The sequence below is a fragment of the Lutra lutra genome, chromosome 12 (genome assembly GCF_902655055.1).
Source record: "Lutra lutra chromosome 12, mLutLut1.2, whole genome shotgun sequence".
Taxonomy (NCBI): domain Eukaryota; kingdom Metazoa; phylum Chordata; class Mammalia; order Carnivora; family Mustelidae; genus Lutra; species Lutra lutra.
Window position 1 is genome coordinate 53914465 of NC_062289.1, and position 14853 is coordinate 53929317.

The 14853-nt window shown below is 42.9% G+C and overlaps 1 protein-coding gene and 1 long non-coding RNA gene across 2 annotated transcripts in view; both read right to left on the reverse strand.

The window, feature by feature from the left end:
- Nucleotides 1–14853, reverse strand: part of DLGAP1 (DLG associated protein 1) — a 771821-nt gene that overhangs the window by 86419 nt on the left and 670549 nt on the right.
- LOC125081986 (uncharacterized) lies at nt 1796–13861 on the reverse strand. The gene is made up of 3 exons (XR_007121847.1): nt 13574–13861; nt 2082–2088; nt 1796–1891 (listed from the first exon to the last, which is right to left on the reverse strand). It is a non-coding gene; the product is annotated as an uncharacterized LOC125081986 (long non-coding RNA).

Genomic DNA, 14853 nt, shown 5'->3' on the forward strand with positions numbered 1-14853 from the left:
TAAGGAGTCCAGTTCCCCTTACTTTGAATCAGGGGGTGTATGATTTGTTTGTGACGGAAGGAGTGTGAAGGCAGTGACACTGTATGAACTCTGAGGCTAGATCTGAAAAGGCGATGCAATTTCTCCCTCTCTCCCTGGGCAGCCACCTGCTGGAAGCCAGCCCTGAGCCACCTCGGAGCTGTCCAGTTCCCCCGAGGCCGAAATCTGTAAGGCAGCCCACGCCAGCCACGTGGAAAGATCACATGGAGGAGCCTTGAGGCTATTAGAAGAGAGAGATGGCCAGCTAGCCCCCAGTTGTTGGAGCCCCCTACCAGACTGCAAGCCTGGGAGAGCCCCTGAACCAGAACTACCCAGCAGGAGGTCTTCCCAGATTCCTGGCCCTTACAAACAGGACTGACAAGGACTGACAGGACTGACAATGTGAGAGACTCCAGGTCCTGTAAGTCACACACCCAACATGTCCCAGGAAGGACCTCACAAGGGCACTTACTCTTAACAATGGCAGTTCACAGTGCCCTGCCTCTAAATGGCTTTCAAGAAGGAGGAACCTGGGAATCAAGAATAAGATAAGGCTGTTGGGTTTGTTTCAACTTGTGCTGGGTTTGACTTCCCTCTCAGATCCAGCCTTGAGAATGAAATCCCTTTCTCTGATACAACCCTTTCAGAGCATCAAACACACACACACACTCTGTGTCTGCTCCTTGATTTCCTCTGTGTCGGTGGTGTGTAGGGACTGGGTGGACTTTTTGTGATTAGCTGTGAATTGTGTATCAAGCAAAAAACCTTTTGCAGGGAGTTGACTCTGGGGAAGGTAAGTGGGCCTTAAATGCTGCTGCTTGCTTACACAGACTAAGACTAGCCCCTTTGGGGGCTACTTTGACCCACTCTGCCTTCCTCCCATCCCTAATCTAAGACCAAAAGGTAGTTCTGGGCTGAGGTGCACTCTCTTAGAGTCAACAGCCTAGCTTGCGTCTCCCTGACCCTCACACCCACCTAGTAAACTTGTGGAATCTCCCAGGGTCCCAGCCCACTGTTACAGGCTGAACTGTGTCTCCCATTCCCACCCCTAAATTCATATATGGAAGTCCTAACTCTCAGGACATCAGAACAACTGTACTTGGAGACAGGGTCTTTAAAGGGGTGACTAAGTTACAGTGAGGTCATTAGGATGGGCCTGAATTCAGTAAGACTGGTGTCCTTATAAGAAGAGAGAGAAGCAGGGCCACCTGAGTGGCTCAGTGGGCTAAGCATCTGCCTTTGGCTCAGGTCAGGATCCCACCAGGATCCTGGGATTGAGCGCCGCATCCTGCTTAGTGGGGAGCCTGCTTCTGCCCCTCCCTCTGCTGGGTCCCCTGCTTGTGCTCTCTCACTCACTCTCTTTCACAAATAAATAAATAAAATCTTAAAAAAAAAAAAAAAAAGAAGAAGAAGCAGCACTAGGGGCACATGTTCACAGAGAAGGACCATGTGGGGCCACAGGGAAAAGGGAGCCATCTGCAAGCTAAAGAGAGGGACCTCTGAAGAAACAACCTGCCCCCACCTTGACCTTGGACTTCCAGCCTCCAGAACTGCTAGAAAATAGATTTCTGTTTAAGCCACCCCATCTGTGGTACTTTGTTATGGCAGTTTCAGCAAATTAATACACCCACCAACAGAAATTTCAGAGTCTTTAGGTTGGGACCTCAGCCCAGAAATTCTGAAGGTAATAATCAGAAATTCAAAAGGCAAGAAAGCTTTTTAATTTAGTTCCTCTTTCTTCATCTTTCATAAGTGGTCTGTGAGCAGGTTTGGAAGGTGGTGCTGGTGACTGAGCCTGGAGTGAACAAGGCAGTGGGGCCACCGGAGTCCTGGCTCAGAAGAGGAGGCACCGTGGCTCTAGATTCTAGAACATCTGGCAAATATGGGGAGACTTAGCTGGTGTTTGGGGCATGGTCTTAAGAGGCTCATCTTGATGGGCACTTCACTAACTCCTTCCCTATTGTTCTTTATTACCGGGAAAGTAAGAAGGATTGCATCACACAAATCCTGTTACTGTTTTAGTGTTCTTTTTGGGGAAAGGTGATATGGGATGGGAGGGACACCTGCTGTCTAGACAGGTGGTGGGGTGGGTGGGGAGATAGAATAATTGTCTCCAAATTCTGAATCTTTTTGAAATCTGTGAATGTGTTACCTTATACAAGCAGTGGGGACTTGGGTGACGTGATTAAGTTAAGGATCTTAAAATGGCAAAGGATCCTGGATTATCTAGGTGGCCCCATTGTAATCACAAGGGTCCTTATAAGAGGGAGGCAGGAGGGTCAGGGTCAGGGAAGAAGGTGTGTTGGTGGGCATCCTGCTGGCTTTGGAGATGCATCGGCCCAAAGGCCAGGAATACCAGCAGCCAAGCAGCTTCTAGAAGCTGGAAGAGGCAAGGAAGTGGACTCTCCGCTACAGCCTCCACAGTGGGCAGCCCTGCCCACCCATTTTAGACTTCTGACTGCAAAGCTGTAAGACGATCGGTGTTAAGTCACAAGTTTGTGGTAACTTATTACCACGGGAAACCAGTCCACGTGGTGGGGATGAAAGTCCTTGGCAAGAGCGGCTGTCACGTATAAACGGGCAGTGGTAAGTGCCCCGTGATGAAATGACAGACAAAGCTAAAGCTTCCATCCCCTAAATCACTTCCATCCCCTAAAGTGATTCTCTAGGTGGTCTCCCAACCCACCTGGAAACTGTGGTTCAGACTCTCCAGCCACACCCCAGAAACCCCCCCGGGTGGGCCCCGTGAGCACTTCAGGTGGCTCCAATGCACAAGAAGTTTCACGCAAAGTAAGTGACCTGGGCTGGTTCTTCAGAAATGACGGGTACCTGGGGACCCTCAAAAGTGGGTGTGGTCCTATTGAATCTAACTTAGATTAGTTATTTCATGATTTATGCTCAGCTTGGAATCTGGGAGGGATGGGCAAAGTTCTCAACCCCAAGATGGGGTTTGCAGAGGGAATGTGGGATGAGGGGGAGCCCAGAGTTCAGTCTCCATGTCCTTACAGGTCCCCATCCCTTTCACATAGCCTGTGCCTGTGGGAAAGCCCGAGAATAAGGCTAGATTGTGGTGGCAGAGCCGGCCACTTACCCATGGCCCAGCCCGGTGTGGCAGAAGGGGTAGCTAGTTTCTGTCAACTCCTGGCTCAGTCCTGAACTGGCTAATTGGGAAAGTACCGGCTTCTGAAGGCCTGAGTGAGGTCATCCCTTCCATCCACAGCCTAAAGTTCTGGAATCCTGCAGACACTGATTTCAGTCCCGCTTCTGCCTCCTATTAGCTGGGTGATTTCAGGCTCTGAATCTCTCCAAGTCTCTAAACAGCGATGCACAAGTACTTCTCTGATAGAGTTGATGAGAGATTTGTGAAATAATGTATGCAAAGGTCCTAGGGCAGGGCCTGCAATGAAGTAAATGCTTAGTGCTATTGTTACTCATGGTCATTAAATATAGTTCCCGTTGTTAATTGCAACGAATCGCTATTATTTACTCCAGCCCTGATTTAGTCTGTTTCCAGGCTTCACATGTATTAGGGATCAGAGCACAAATTCATTCTTACAAGTGATTCACCCATTTTAAGTTCTGCTAACAACACCTCTCTTGGAGGTTCTTCAAGGTTCTCTGACGAGGAAACGCCACCTGTAACGTTAGGCCAGTTTCCCAGCGCTTCCCAGCTCCTGGAACTTTTCGCAGCAGCCGGAGGACGGACGTGGCTGGCCCTGAGCTGGCTGTTCCCTGCCTCCCTCACCGTCTGGTCCAAGTGGCTCCGGTATTTTCCCTTCCTCCTCCTGGGGCTGGCCTCCAGAGCACCCAGACAGCTGCTGCCACATCCTGCTGCTTCAGAAGCGGTAGTGAGGTGCCTTCAGGACCTTTCTGGGTGAATGACAGCCTTGAGATGAAATGAAATCAAATGCCATGCTTAGGGCAACCCAGGCTTTCCCCCTGTCATCTCTGCTCCTCCTTTCTTGTGACACAGAAAAGGAGCCCAGCCCATGTCCGTCTGCTTGATCGGGTCGCACCAGCCTTTTCTATGAACACAGTGGGCACTGGTGACCTGGGTATGAACGGTTCCTTTGTGAGCGGGGGGAGGGGGAGGTCTTGCTGGCAGACAGGCTGCCAGTATGACAGGCCACTTTGTGCTTGACTGGGCCCCTGAGCGTGTGCAGGCTCTGAGGGCATCACTTTGGGGATCTGTCCCCGGACGGCAGATGAGGCATTGTTCCAGCTCCCGGAGGGGTCTGCTGGGTTTTCCACAGGCAGCCAAGTGACAGCATTCCAGGAAGCCAGAGGGGCTCAGGGAGCCTCTGGAATTTCAAGGGGGAACAGCCTGGCATAGCTGCCCACTCATTTCTGTCTTGTCCTTTCCTCTGAGCTCTAGGGCACTACTTTGTGGCTCACACACTTACATCTGAATCCCACAGATTTGAAGTTTTACCTTTCTTAGAAGGGAAAAGTGTATTGATTTTACCTCTGCAGAAACAGTTTAATTTTTAAAAATTCAAGATGTCCCCAAAGGACATGATAAAGACTAATTACAAGAACAGGGAAAATGAACCGATGAAAATATCCTGCTCCCTTTTAATTCAAGTTTATTCTATTTATTCTGTGTAAGCCAAGGGAGGGATTGTCCTATTATTACATCTGATTTAGGCCATATGCACCTAAGCATGTCTGTTATGGGCTGAATATTTGTGTCCTTTCTAAATTCATATGTTGAAGTTCTCACCCCTAAAATGATAGTGTTGGGAGGTGAGGTCGTTGGAAGGTGATTAGGTTTAGATGAGGTCCTGAGGATAGGGGTCCTCATGATAGGATTAGTGCCCTTCTAAGAAGAGATGCCAGTCTTTCTCCCTCTCTCTTGCCACGTGTAAAGGTCATGTGAGGACACAGCAAAAAGCCTACTATCAGCAACTCAAGAAACGAGGCCTCTCTAGATGTTGACTCTGCTGGCACTTAGATCGTGGACTTTCTAGACTCCAGAACAATGAGAAACAAATGTCTGTTGTGAAGCCACCCAGACTGTGATATTTTGTTCTAGCAGCCCCCAAAGGCAGAGACAGTGTCTTGGAGCAAAATAATCTAAACTCCAAGAAATAGACTACAAAGACCTAGGCAGCTCTCACTGGATGCTCCTCCCATCCCGGAAGACAAAATCATGGTCTTTCACAGATGCTCGTAGAAGAAAGTCGACCCACCACATGCGTAGAATGTGCGAAAAGGAAGAACCAAAGCAAGAAGCCCTTGGATATACCCAGTGCCCACCTTACAGAGCCTCTTCTGCCACCTAGCCAGGGTTCTTGGAAGTGGTCATCACTGGCCTGCTTCCCAAAGGAGATGGTTCTTCATTTTCTCTCCCAAGCAGGCTTCACTTCCTCCTCCATGGAAATCTAGCTGTAGCCCATGATATGCCTATGATTGCATGCCTGCAAAATTCTATAGCTATTTATGGCATTATCTTAGGAATGGACTTATTTCACCTATTAGCTTTAGTGGCCAAGACCTATATGCTGCCGTGCTGCAATTTTCTGCCCTCACACGTCGTTAGAGCCTGCGTGTGTGTTTGGGCCTGAGTGGGTCATGGTGGTGGGGAGACCACCTTCGGGTGAAGCATTTGCCATGTTCCTCAAGGTGATGCCACACAAATACCCCAAGTGAAATTGTCAGAGGCCAAATTAGCAATTAGTTCCAGGAGATAAGAATTGGAGCAGCTCCAAGGATTTGTGATACAAAATAATTTGCTTTAAGGCAGTTAAACCAGAAGCATAAATTTAAATTCTAAGGGGCAGAAAGTAGATTAGTGGTTGCCTAGGTTTGGGGCTGGGAATGAAGGGTGACTAACTGGGGTGATGAAAATGTTCCAAACTTAAATTGTGGGTGATGGCTGCACAACTGTGTGAATATACTAAGAAAAACCCAAACATCTAATTACATACTTTAAATAGATGGTATGGTATGTGAATTCCATCTCAAGCTGCTAAACATTTAATTCTGAGAGAATTACATCATCTATAAAAATAGTCCTGATATTTTATTAGCATTAGTAACTTTTTTTTTTACCAATTATTTCCGTGTGTGATGACTAATACTTTAGGTTATGTATGTTCCTGGGACAGACTGCAGAAGTTGTAGGGTTTCAGATAAGGACCAGGTCCCAAGCACAAAAACGCAGGGAGTGGATTTGTTCAGTCCGAGTGTTCTTTAGTCTTTCTCTGTGTTCTCCCCCATTACAGAACCGTGGGGTAGAAGGGGCTGTCTGAGCATGCGTGGTTCCTCCTACCTTATCTCTGGAGTCATCCCCTGTTCTCTACAGCCAGAAACATCACCTGCTGATTCTCCAGCAGGAGGGTATAACAGGCTCTTCAGGGAGAAACATGGATCATGGGGTAGTTTCTGTAAAGCCTGGAGATGTTTGGGTGACTCAGTCGGTTGAACTTGGGACTCTTGGTTTTAGCTTAGGTCATGATCTCAGGGTCGTGGGACCCAGCTCCAAGTCCCACCTTGGCCTCACTGCTCAGTGTGGAGTCTGTTTGGGATTCTTAACCCTCTTCTTCTCCGTCCTCCTCTGCTCTCCCCGCAACCCCTAGACATCTACTTGCCTATGTGCACTCTCTCTCTCAAATAAATAAGTAAAATCTTAAAAAAAATAAAGGATAGGATGCCTTATAATGAATTTATTTTATTATTTTATCAAGGGGCTTTTTCTTTCTCTATATAATATTCTTAAAGAATAATTACAAACCACCACCCAGGATCATGATTTGGAATGGGATCAGCACCCTAAAAGCACCCAGCTCCCAGCCCCCTCTACATCTTTTCCCTAGTCTAAACCACCTCTCCTTTCCCCAGAAGTAACTACTTTTACAAATTGAATCATTTTTAGTTTCTTTTACCTATAGATCTTCTAAAGCTTATCTTTTATTTATTTACACATAGCCAGGATATGTATATTATAACTATATTTATAACATCTGAATCCCACGGACTTTAAGATTTGCTTTTCTTAGAAAAAGCCTATTTTATTTTTTTAAATTTTTGTTAAAGATTTTATTAGAGAGCATGTGTGAGTGTGCTCAAGTGGGGGTGGGGGGAACAGAGGCAGAGGGAGAAGCAGACATAACCCATTAAACAGGGAGCCCTACATGGGCCTCTATCCTAAGACCCTGGGATCATGACCTAAGCCGAAGGCAGATGCTTAACTGACTGAGCCACCCAGATGCCGAAAGCCTATTTATTTTAATTCTAATAATTTAACATCTTAATCATTGGTACATCTGTTCTCTTCTCCTTCATGGTGCCTTGCTTCCTTGTGTGCTTAGTCATTTTAGATAGCGAGAAGATCACGTTCCTTGCAAAATTATTTTGCAAAGTTATTTGTGGCCTAGAAAAATATTCCGTTTTCTGTAAAGGATTATCATGGAAATATTCATAGCTTGAGGTCCTTTGAACCACCCAGCTGATGTAACTTTGAGCCCAGGATGTGAAAGAAGTCCACGTGGTTAACGATATTTATAACATCTGAATCCCATGGACTTTAAGATCCTTACTTTAGTGTCAAGATAGGAGTTTTCTTGGTGTATCTGTGTTTTATTTTGCTTTGTTTTGTATGGAGTCGGGGGGAGGGGAAGTGGGTCATAGGGATATACCTACCTTCTGGTTCATGCTTATGTATAGAGTGTAATCTTTTGGAGTGCAAGTTTTGTGGGGTAGTTTTCTTATTAGATGTTTCCTTGGGAGGACTGGGGCTTTAACATCTGCTCACTTCTTCCTACTCTAGGATATTATCAAAACCTAAACTTGTGATCAGCCTAATTCAGTAAACGCCCCCAGTGCAGAAGCATCTTTTCTTAGTTTTAGTTACCTCTCTAACTTCCTGCTTTCCAGTAACTCCTTATTAACTCACTAGATCTTGAATGTTTTGAAGGATATATATGTATGCTTAGAGATGTATGGATCCTGCCATATTACTGCAGGTGAAACCCTATGAGAACATAACTTTAAATTTGTAAGATGAAATATTTATTGGTTTTTATATTACAGTGACTAAAAGTCAAGCCTGGGTACATCTTTTTGGCTGGAGGTACTATGACTTCCTGTGACTGAGGGTGGGGGACAAAATGGAATAGGGAAAGGGGAATGCTTTGTATACTTCTTTTGGGGAAGTTTATTAGAATTTCTGAGTGGGAAGAGGTGATATATGCTAAAGATGATTATGTATATGTATGTATGTAAGGTATATCAAAAGGTGGTTTGGATTTTTTAAAAAGTTTAGAAACCCGATTCTATAATCAGTCCTATTCTCTAAAACTTCATTGAAGTTGCAGTTCTACAAATTCTGTAATGAAGACGCCCTTTTACATTTTGGGTCTGTGACTTCTTAGATAATCTATTGAAAGTTATAGATGCTCTTTTCCCGAAATAATTCACACATGTACACATATACAAATTGAGATTATAATTTCAGATGATCGAAGGGACCCTCTAAAGTCCATTCTTTGATCTAGATTAAGAACTTCAGCTCTTCGGGCGCCTGGGTGGCTCAGTGGGTTAAAGTCTCTGCCTTGGGCTCAGGTCATGATCCCAGGGTCCTGGGATCAAGCCCCACATCGGGCTCTCTGCATCGGGCTCTCTGCTCGGCAGGGAGCCTGCTTCCTCCTTTCTCTCTGCCTGCCTCTCTGCCTACTTGTGATCTTGGTCTGTCAAATAAATAAATAAAATCTTAAGAAAAAAAAGAACTTCAGCTCTTAAAATATTAAATACTAGTTTAATTTCCGTAAAGGAATAAGTTAAGTAACCTATGGCCATCCATAAAACTAGAATTGTATGCAGATATTAAGAAGGAAATAACTTGGGGTGCCTGACTGGCTCAGTCGGTAGAGCATGTGACTCTTGATCTTGGGGTTGTGAGTTCAAGCCCCATGTTCAGCATAGAATTTACTTAAAAAAAAGAAAGAAAGCAACTTTATGTATACTAATGTAGACAGATGCTAAAGATACAATGTCAAGGGGCATCTGGGTGGCTCAGTGGGTTAAGCCTCTGCCTTAGGTTCAGGTCATGATCTCAGGGTCCTGGGATCAAGCCCCGCATCAGGCTCTCTGCTCAGTGGAAAGCCTGCTTCCTCCTCTCTATCTGCCTGCCTCTCTGCCTACTTGTGATCGCTGTCTAATAAATAAATAAATAAAACCTTAAGAAAAAAAGAATAATTCAGAAAAGAAAAAAGAAAAATTAAAAAAAAGATACAATGTCAAGTGTAAAAAGTTGTAGAACAAATGAGAATGATTTTGTTTGTGTATACACTATGTAATTATAATTCTGTTTGTGTACATGTGTAGAAAATACCTGCAGGGATATAGAAAAATTTGACATTGTGACTGGATGAGTATTGTGGAGACTTTTTTCTTAAACCAAGTAAGATTTGGACTTTCCACCATAAGCTTGTATTTCTTGTATATATTATGAAGAAAAATTGAGTTAAAAAATCATTCTTCTAAAATACAGTGTTTTATAGTCTTTATAATCTACTCCAAAGGAAAAATCACAGATATTATATATTTATTGCTATCCAAATGAGATCCTTTCCTCTAATTGAAAATTTTTATCTCTTTTCCCTTTTTTGTTTTCCAAAAGGTTAAAAGACATTTTTGGACTTTCCTTCTTGACTTGACTATCATTTTCCAGTTACCTTGCTTTTGCCTCTCTTCAGGTTTTCAATTTCTTGTTTGTGTGTAATAACATTATGTGAATGAAATCCAGGCATATGTAAGTTATATTGAAATATTGCTTGAATTCCTTTTTTTTTTTTTTAAATTTATTTATTTGAGAGACAGAGAGAGAGCATGAGAGGGGAAGTCAGAGGGAGAAGCAGACTCCCCATGGAGCTGGGAGCCTGATGTGGGACTCGATCCCAGGACTCCGGGATCATGACCTGAGCCGAAGGCAGTTGCTTAACCAACTGAGCCACCCAGGCACCCCTATTGCTTGAATTTCTACATGAATTCTCTTATTTCATGACTTACTAAGTCATACATTTATGATTTTTATATAAAACATTCCATGGATTGTTAGCTCAAATTATGCTGTTATAGTCAACTACATGAAATGAGGTAATTAGAAAGCTGCCAAGTTCTTACATGATGATCTTTGTCTCAAATATTTGTCTCAAATATTATATACTTGTTATATACTTGTGTGGATAGATTTATTAATGCTAATCCCTACCAGATATTAAATTTCTCACCTGCTACTTCCATTTAATTATGTCCTTATTTTTTTTAAGCAGAGCTAATTTTCTTTTTTTTTTTTTAATATTTTTTTTAAAGATTTTATTTATTTATTTGACAGAGAGAGATCACAAGTAGACAGAGAGGCAGGCAGAGAGAGAGAGAGAGAGAGAGGGAAGCAGGCTCCCTGCCGAGCAGAGAGCCCGATGTGGGACTCGATCCCAGGACCCTGAGATCATGACCTGAGCCGAAGGCAGCGGCTTAACCCACTGAGCCACCCAGGAGCCCGCAGAGCTAATTTTCTAACTTTATTTTCTGAAATGAGGCATTTTGGGTAACAGTAGAAAAGAGACACTTTTCCTGGCTTCAGTTAGAGTGGGGTTTAGAATGAAGTCAAGAAATGGGTATAATAATCACAGATATTACTACAACAGAAAGTCCAACTATTTTAGCTTGTTGATCACAGAAAGTGTCATATACTAACTAGTCAGGAGTCTGGTTGTCTCTCCCATTTTTGTCAGTGAATATGGCTCCATCTCCTTGGAAGTTTTCAAACTTACACCACAGATGCAGCCAATTGATTCATTCACATGTGAGCAGTGGGTGTGGCCTCTCCTGTGCTGAGGGTAGATGATTGGCTGAGAGTAACCTCCCCCTCAGCCTAGATATGCTTCCTGAAATGTACCTTAATGGGGATTCCCTTCAACAGATAGCCAGCATCTCTGTCTTGCAGTTGGTTATTTGCTGACAACTTCCTTCTGTTGAACTCAACTCTTTCTGATTTAATAGACCCTCCTTACATTTAATTCTAACTTTCAAAAATAAAGAAATTGGTAATATCCAATTTGTAACCCCACATTCCTCTTCCTCATATCCATGTTTAAATTGTCATCAATTCCATGAATCTAATCGCTTTAATCCCATGGATTGCCTTGGTCTTGACAGGGTCTTCCATAATAATCACAGGATTCTATCCCTCCAGTCAAAACCCTTATTCATTTCCTACACTGTCTTCTGAATTATCTGTAAAAGAGACAAACTTGGTCATTGCATTCCCCAGGTTAAAGATCTTTAATGGCTCCTCAATTCCTAAGAATAAAGCCCAAACTCTGTGTTAGCATTTTTATAATTTAATGCATTCTCTTCTGCTTCTTACTATTCTTTTCCTACACACCTTTTGCTCCTTTCTCTTACTTATTTTCCTGCTTGTATCTTGACCACATGCTATTCCCTCTGCCTGTAATTTTTTGTCCTCTTTCTTTACCTGGCAAACTCCTTCTCATCTTTTAAATCTCATACCTGTTATCATCCCTCCTGTAAAAACTTCCTGAATTATTTACCCTGTCCCTGTCCTCTCTTAACTTTTAGAAGGTGCCTCTCATGTCTTTTATCGCTGCACTGTAATTATAGACTTCTGTCTCTCCAAGAGAGTAGACCCTGTGTCTTAACCAACTCTGAATCCAGTACCCCCACAGTGCCTGCCTGGCTCAATACAGTTTGTTTGTTTGTTTGTTTGTTTTTTTCAGTTATATGTTGTGTATCTGAAACCAGTTCATATGTCTTTCTAAGGTGACTTATCTTTCCTTAAGAAAACTAGACTGGGGTGCCTGGGTGGCTCAGTTGGTTAAGTGTCTGCCTTTGGCTCAGGTCATGATCCTGGGGTCTTGGGATCAAGTCCCACATTGGGTTCCTTACTCAGGGGGCAGTTGTCTTCTACCTTTCCTCCCTACTCGTGCAGTCTCTCACTATCTCTTTCTCTTGCTCTCTAATAAATAAATAAAATCTTAAAAAAAAAAAAAAAACAAAACTGGACTATCACAAAATGAACTTCAGAATGAGCCTGATTACCTAATGGCCAGCTAGGATACCCTGTCCTCATTGTTATTTTATAATTTTGTAGTTTATGGATATTCATAGGAATAGTTATAAAGTAAGAAAGAGGCAAAGGCTAATCAAGGAATTTTACTTCTTCCTAATTTTAAGCCCCCTACTCCAGTAAAATAAAATGGACACACTGGAGATTCTAGAAAATTCTCCATCCAAATCTTTCCTCTTCTCTGTCTTATAGAAATATGTTTATTTTCTTGGGTAGAGGTAGCCACACCTCTTCTGGGGCCACGGTCTCATATCTATGATTTTGATTACTCTTTTAAAAATGTTTTTCCAATTCTTGAAAAAATACATTAACATGGGGTGCCTAGGTGGCTCATTTGGTGAGCATCTGACTCTTGACTTCAGCTTGGGTCATGATCTCACTGTCCTGAGATTGATTCCTGTGTTGGACTCTGTGCTCATCAGGGAGTCTGCTTCTCTCTCTCTCTCTCCACTCTCTCTCTATAAAATAAATAAAATAAATCTTAAAAAAAATTATGTTAGAATAGTAGAGTTGTGGTAAAGAGCAATTGCAATGGTTAGAAAGACTGACCCATCTGATCCTTACGTTGTGCTTAAATATTTTCAAGTCAAATCAGCTGGTATTTCTTTCTTTCTTTCTTTCTTTCTTTCTTTCTTTCTTTCTTTCTTTTTTTTTGAAAATTTTATTTATTTGAGAGAGAGAGAGAGCACGAGAAAGGGGGGGAGGGTCAGAGGGAGAAGCAGACTCCCTGCTGAGCAGGGAGTCTTATGCGGGACTCGATCCAAGGACTCCAGGATCACGACCTGAGCCACAGGCAGTCACTTAACCAACTGAGCCACCCAGGTGCCCCAAATCAGCTGGTCACTACCAATTTTGTTTTTCTGCTAGACAGCTTTTTCACCCCTCTTCTGTTTTGTGATCTTATATTTCTTTTTTTTTCTCTCAGTCACATTGGTGTGCATTTCACTACTCTGAATGTCATCATGTTAATGTACTTTAAAAAGATCCCAGTGACTCTTCTGTTAATCTTACATTTTTAGGAGTGGGAGAACTTAAAGAATTACTATCAAGCTCTTGAGGCATTGGGTATTTGCTGTTTTTTAACATCAGCAAAACATTCTGTTCCATCAGTACTTGACACTCTCAGTATTTGATTCCTGTATTATCAAGAGAAGAGCTCTAAGCGAGTCTCATTGTAGCAAAAAGTTTGCCGAGATGCTATAATTGTCAACATCACTTCATGGTAGAGGATATTCACCAGGCGGCGATGGTTGTATAATGTCTCATTCATTTGATCTATTCCATCTCCATATTTAGAATACCTCTATACCCCATAAGAACGTAAAAACTGATACTATACTTGACCTTGTTTCCCTAGTACAGCTTTCAACTACTGTTGAAACTGCTGGTTTCGTTTCGTTTCTTTTCCTTTCTTTTCTTTTCTTTCTTTCTTTCCTTTCTTTCCTTTCTTTCTTCTTCTTTCACCACTGGTTTCAAATAGAGAAGTCCCCAAGCTGTGGTCCATGGCCTGGGTATGCTCAGCTGTGTCCAGAAGGACTGGTACAAAAGCATAGGAAGATCATGAATGTGCTGTCTTGTGGATACAGCCCAAGGTCAAGGACTATCACAGGACTAGAATTTTGTGTAGGGAGCACAGCCCCTTTGCCTAAAATTTGCTTACAGGTGAGGTTGCTGAAGAGTCAGCTTGGCATAGTGTCTACCATAGTGGCTCAGGTGAGAGTCACTCTTAAATTTTTGGATCTGTGTGATGATGAAGCATCAGTTTGATGAAGATAAGAAATATACCATTTGACATAATTGCACTGTTGCTATTCATAGACTCACCCTAGGTTGATTAGCCTAATGAGATAGATTACATGATGATTTTTCTTTTTTGTATCCCTTATAGCTCTTAGGTTAATAATGTCGTGTGTACAATAGATTCTTAATAAATATTTGTTGAAAAAAAAATAGTCATAGAGAAGGAAACAGAGTAACTTGGCATGAAAGTCCTGTGTAAGGCCTGCTCTGGGCTAAGAGCCATGCTGCCCTGTTCTTAAAGCCAAGGGGCTCCCTCCAAGCCTTCCTCCGAAATCCTTGATTTCTCGGCCAAGCAATGCAAAATGGCCCACTCCCATGATCAGAACCAGATTTCTTTCTAATGTGCAATAATAGGATAGGCTCTTCAAAAGCACTTCAAAGTAACCAGGAAAGTTAGGACTTGCCATGGCAAGAAACAGAGCAGGGGGCCCCTTGACTGGGGTCTGACATGAATCCTTGGTTGAACAAGTAATGGAAACTGACAAAGCTCCCAAACTGTAGAGAACCCAGAGCACAGAGAGGTTGGTTAGTCAAACTCAGTCATATTCCTCATGCGACATTCTACACTGAAGACACAGGGTTGAGGGAAGCCAAACTGGCTCCCATGCTTGCCTTCTTCCTGCACTGATGTGTAGATTTAAAAGACCTTTCTCGGCTGAGAGCCAAGTCGTGAGTCCAGCTCAAAGCAGAGCAAACTCACAGCTTCCTTTGCTTTGTAGCAAACCCTTATATCCAGAATCATTCTCAGCCCCTTTTTTCTAATAGGTCTGCTGTTACTATTACTAGTATGGTTATCATTTATTGAGTGTATGCAACTTGCTGTATATTAACTATTGTCATTTTAACTGTGAGTGAGGAAAGAGCAGCCCAGAGAAGTTAGTTAATTTGCCCACAGTCACACAGCTAGTAAATAGGAGAGCCAAGACCTAAACCCAGGCAGTCAG